Raw genomic sequence first — 6,000 nt, forward strand, 5'->3', positions numbered from 1 at the left:
GAAGTCCGACACCACAAAGGAGGCTCTGCAAAGAGTCCCTTTGGTCTCTGTAGACCCTACATCTCTCTTTTTTTTAAAAAAAGGTAATTTTTTAAATTTAAATTCAATTTTCCAACATACAGCATAACACCCAGGGCTCATCCCATCACATGCCCTCCTCAGGGCCCATCACCCAGTTAGGCCCTACATCTCTGATGCAGCCAGTAAAATAACGCACATTGGTAATAATGAACCTGCCTGTTTATTAGCCAGATGCACTCCAAATCCATTTTCATTTTAAGCTTCAAAGGGTGACAGTATAGTCATTTGGAAATTCTTGTCCGGTGCACGCCTTGTTTTATAACAATGCAGAATAAATGAGATGTTGTCACATTTTATGTCCCAAATTGAATTGGCCTGTGGCCCTGGACAGCGCCTTATGGAGAAATAAGAAAACCAAAAACATGTGGAAGGAATTTGCTCCTGTCCTTGAGGAACGCACAGTTCCTCGCAAGGCCTGTGAGGCTGGCAGGATCGTGGCTAATGGTTTTTCAAATCTCCAAAGCCTTAAAACCAAAAACTGTCTTCCCTGTGAAAACCCAGGTGTGAACACAGCCTGAGTCCCTACAGCACTGTGGCATTTCATATCTTTGCACAGCAGAGCGGAGCCAAAAGGAACTTCCAGTACCCTTACAAACTTGCTGTGCGGGTAGAGGAAGACATGCTCATTTGATAGCTGGGGAGTGACCCTTGTAGGGTCCCTGGGGACCCAGTATCAGTGGCGCTCACGGCTTCCTCTTCCCTGGATGCAACAATATATTAAGAGAGAAAAAAAAAAAGAGGAGGCTGGTTCTTTTCATGATTTTCCTTTTTAATTTTTGTTGAAAATGGAACTGTGTTCTCTTGATCCTTCAAACAAATGGAGGGGAAGTGGAAGCCCCAAAGTTTCTCTTAGGCTCCCCAGAGAGGGTGGCTATGTTTGTAGTGTGATGTGGGAAAAGTCCTTGGGTATCTGCTGCATTGTCACGTCGTACCAGAGTGATTTGCAGTAGGAAGTGTGGGATGAATACAATTTTTATGTAAGAGAAAGTGATGGGGTCACCGTCTCTGAATCCAAGGATCTCAGTTCGCCCTTCCTCCCTAAGACGTGCTGCTCCTGACCACAGCACACACACACACACCCATCTTTATTAGATGATGAAAGAAACACAAGAACACTCTCTGAACTGGACCCAAGCATTGTCCAGCCAGCTTTGTTATTCAGAAGGCACTTGGGCAACAGGAGGGAGCTTGGAAGGACATGCTGGGGAACACAGAAGTGCTGCGAAGGGCGCTCTTGAAGTCTCTGGCATCACACCTGAAGAATCATTTTAAACTGATGTTTGAAATATGCATTGGGAGCCTTCACTGGGAAGATCCTAATAAACAAACAGCCTTTGGAAGGAAAATGAAGAGGTACGTTAAGAGGCATCTACAAGGATCGTAAAGATACTTCTCTCGTTTTTAGCAATTCATCATTTCAAGCATCCTGGCAAATAATTTTGTTTGTTCTTCCAGAAAGTAGTAATAATGAAACTGTTCTCCGACCTGAGTCAGAGAAGGGGACAGATGAGGTGAAGTCTATTAATCATTCTGGACTTGCAGAGATAATGGCTGTGTCATTCGCCATCGTTGAAGGACGGCTTCCCTTCCAACCGGTAGCCAGTCTAGCGAAGAAGACAGCTCCGCTTAGAGTGGCACGTGATCCAAATCGGTCTAATATTTAAAATCCTCAGCCGTGGTTTTGCGAAGACTGTGAGGGCATGGAGTCAACTGCCTCTTCTCCTTAAAAACCAGCCGAACATAAAAGAGTCGTGAAATCTCTAGCAACGGCCAAGTCTTTAAAGAAAGAAAAAGACAAAAATCAAAGCAAGGTTATGCAGAGACTTCGGAAAAGATAATGACGATGGCAGCCTCTCGGGGGACACTCGGTAAACATCACGGCGAATAATGATGCATCTTAGGAAGTAGCACCACCGGCAGGGTCTAATCCCCTCAGAAGTCACTCTAAGCCCCTATCTGAGCCACAGATGATTTTGGGGATTTCAAAGGGCTCGTCTTTCCAAAAGCTCTGCAGGCCTCCAGGCTGGTAATCCCCTTACCTTCCTGTGGGGATGCTTTACTTTTGATCTCAGGTTTATCTAATCAAATCCTTTGACTTATTCAGACTGTTAACTCTGAGTAGAGGGCTTGCCCATCATAATGTCACCTCCAAGTTTTGCGACAGACCTGAGATTGTTGCGACCACGACCTCTGCTTCTCCTTGGGATACTGCAAGAGCGGTGTAGGGTTGATGCATGGGTTTACAAGGCACATCCTGCAGAGGGACGTGCACAAGGTGCTGCTGTCCAGGAACGTGCATCTTCCTGTTATGGTCGGTAATACTCTACGGAGAAGGAGGAGCTTCTAGGATGGTCAAGTGAGGATCCCAGTGAAACGTCAACCCCAGGGAGACATCTACCAAACTATGGAAAGCTCGCAAAGACAATCAAACAAAATCTCTGGAGGTTGACCGAAACTTTTCGGTCAACAATTTAAGAAATATTTATCCAACAATACCTACAGAAAGTCGGTAGAAGTGAAAGGCGCGGCTGCACCCAGCCCACCCACCCGGATCCGCGTCGTGCAAGGCGTGTAAGGCTAGCTCAGTGAGCTCCAGGGCCAAATGGCAAGTCCCGTTTCCCCAGCTCCGTGCAGGCCTCCGGGTGGGTGGCCAGGCAGGGGTGCCACCCCCCTTTCCCTACCTCCGTGTGTCAGGGATTTGGAAGCCAAGGGGCAGCTCCCGTGTCCTCCAGCCATTCAAGGCCAGCAGAGCGCCTCCCATGTCCCCTGCCTCTGGGCTCTGGGGGAGGCGATAGCGGCTGGGGTGATGTTTGTCCAACACTGGGAACGTAATTAATGTATTCACACGTTGTACGGTGTATTCTTGTTGATTGTGATAAAATATACATAACATAAAAATGACCATTTTAACCATTTTGAGGTGTGCAATGCAGTGGCATTAAGTACATTTATACCGTCCTAGAACTATCACCATTGCACATTTCCAGAACTGTTTCATCACCCCAGACCCTCTGTACCCACTAAGCACTAACGCCCCATCTCCTCCCACCCCCGTAAGCCCCTGGTAACCTGTATTTCACTTTCTGGCCCTATGAATGGGACTACTCTTGATACCTTCATCCGCCTTTAGGTTTATCAGCTCCTCGTGTTTTTCTCACGAATGTAAACAACAAATAAAGGATGAACCGCAGCTCTTTCCTTGTAAATAACAAGTGGTGTAAGTGGAATTACACGGTTTCCCCTTGTGCCTGACTTAGTTACCAGCGATCACCTTCTCGAGGTCCAGCGGTGTTGAGTGTAGCTGGCATCAAAACTTCCTTCCTTTCTGAGACTGAATAATATTCCATTGAATGTACAGACCACACTTCCATCTATCTGCTCTCTTGTCTTATGGTGAACAGTTGTGTTGTGTCTGCCTTTTGGCTGCTGTGAACAATGCTGCCGGGAACGTGAGTGTAGGAAGGTCTCTGAGTCCTGACTTTTAATTCTTTGGGGTATGTGCCTAAAACTGGAATTGCTGGGTCCTATGGTAACTCTGTGTCTAAGTTTTTGAGGAACCACCACGCTGCTTTCCACAGGAGCTGCGCCATTTCACATTCCCACCGGCAAGGCACGAAGGTTCCAATTTCTCCACATCCTCTCCAACCCTTGCAATCTTCCATCTTTTGGGTAACAGCCATTCTAATGGGTATGAAGTGGCATCTCATTGTGATCGTAATTTTTAGATCAACACATTTAAATCCCTTCATCTATTCGGCTGTTAATGCTGAGATCCATATTTACTTTTATAAGCTCCTTGTGTTTTGCTCATGAATATAAACAGAAAATAAAGGATGAACTGGAGCTTCTTCCTTGTAAAGAGAAACTGAATAGCCCAGTGATTTATGTGGCTTTTATTCCTGTTGTCTTGCCATTGTTTTGTACCTTCTGTTCTTCGAAGGGCAAGGATTCTGCTTGGATTTTGAAAAGAAGTCTTTATTCCAGTTGTTTTATCTCTAACCAGTCTGTTTTATTTTTTGGGCCTCCGACCCTATTTTCCCTTGACCCTGAATTGTCAAGTGACCTAACAGCTAGAGCAAGCTGGCTGTACCCTTGGGTTGCCCTTATAAAACCCGTACCAAAAAAAAAAGATCGAGGGCAGTTTTTCCTGGGATGTGTCTGTAAACAGCAGGGAGAGATGCATCTTCTGTTTGGGGTGGGGGTGGGGGTGGTGATGGGAGGGTAGACACACACCTGCATGTGGCACCAGTAGTACAACTCACCTTCAGTCACAATGCAAGCCGCCGGGAACTGTCTCCCTCTCCGAGGTCGCAGATTTTAAAACTGTACAAGCTCCCCACCCCCACCAAAAAAACAAACCCCTCAAAACAAAAAACCTCTATGAGACATTTGTCTGCGTGGAGAGAAAGAACCAACGTGGCTAATTTTGTACTAAGATGAGTTGTTTCATGATGAAAACCTCCACTTAGCCCCTAAAACTATGGAACAGAATTCATTCACCAAAACCTTGGCACTTACTTTTTTTTTTTTTTAAGATTTTATTTATTTATCCATGAGAGACCCAGAGAGAGAGGCAGAGACCCAGGCAGAGGGAGAAGCAGGCTCCATGCAGGGAGCCCGATGCAGGACTTGATCCCAGGACCCCGGGGATCATGCTCTGAGCCAAAGGCAGATGCTCAACCGCTGAGCCCCCCAGGGATCCCGACACTTTTTAAGTTAAAGATATGCCTGCAGGACTTGCCCATTATTTTCCCATTGGTGCTGCAAGCAGGGGCGTCTACCAACAACTCTGCTCCCGGAGGGAGTAGGTATCAGACGCTTGCTGTGTGACAGGCGCCGTGCTGGGAGGCTCTGCGGACGCCAGAGCGGGCGTTGCAGACACAGTCACTGTTCTAGGTAAGCTCGTGAGGCTGTTGTAAGTAGAGGCCCTCGGTGTAAGCTCCTTAGTGACAACAATACATCGCCTCTACAGAGAATGTCCAAGTTCTAAGCAGAATAATTACTCCCCGGTTGAGATCATGATTCCCGGGGTCTACTTCTGTCATGAACCAGGACCCTGACCTCTAACAGGCACTGCTTACCTGCCGTCAGAGGTGTTGGTAGGGGCTGCCGCCTCCCCGCTCCCCAAGTTTTCAATATTTTCCCTGGCACTAGAAAATTCTTTTCTGGGGCTTTAGAGGGTAACAGTGGAAAAAGACTTGACTGCTAAGTAGTCTGAGTCCCACGCAGCGCGGTTCCTGCCCCCCCAGAATTTGTTTCTGTTTGAGCAGCGAAGTGCGGGACCTTCCTCTTGGCCTCCATAGGACGCTCGGTGTAGGAAGGGATTTGAAGGGTCGAGTCTTCCTACTGAGTTACAACGTTCTCGAAGCCCTCCCACCGTTAGGTCTGATCCTCCGCAACTGCGCAATGTCCGCAAGCTTGCGCTGTTACTGAAGATTCAGGCTGATCTCCCGGAGACATGCATCCTCTGGCCCTCGGCTCCTGGCAGGCTTGTGGGGAGTCACACCGGGGCACGTGTTCCTTGGGGCGGCCCTGGGCTTGTCTCGCTGTCCCCCCTATTCAGGCTTGTATTCCTGGGAGAACCACATTCCCCCCCAAAGTATTCCAGGGCGCCGTGGGCTTGCGACACAGCAGCGCGGGGTGGTTCCGGCGCAGACTCCGTGGGAATCCCAGCCCTGCGGCCTGCTAGCTGCGTGACCTTGGGCACGACCCTTCTGAGCCAGTGTCCTGCCTGCCAGAGAGATGCTGCGGGTGGTGGAGACGAGCGCGAGCTCCGGGCTCAGGCAATCGGGGCTCCCATCCCGGCTCCCCCTTTCGCTGGCAATGTAACCTGGAGGAATCTATCCTCCCTCCCTAAACTTCGGTTTTCTCCTCTGCAAAACTGACAATCACATAGCATCTGCCTCAGAGAATTGTGAG

This window comes from Nyctereutes procyonoides, unplaced genomic scaffold, assembly GCF_905146905.1.
Source record: "Nyctereutes procyonoides isolate TBG_1078 unplaced genomic scaffold, NYPRO_anot_genome, whole genome shotgun sequence".
Lineage (NCBI taxonomy): Eukaryota > Metazoa > Chordata > Mammalia > Carnivora > Canidae > Nyctereutes > Nyctereutes procyonoides.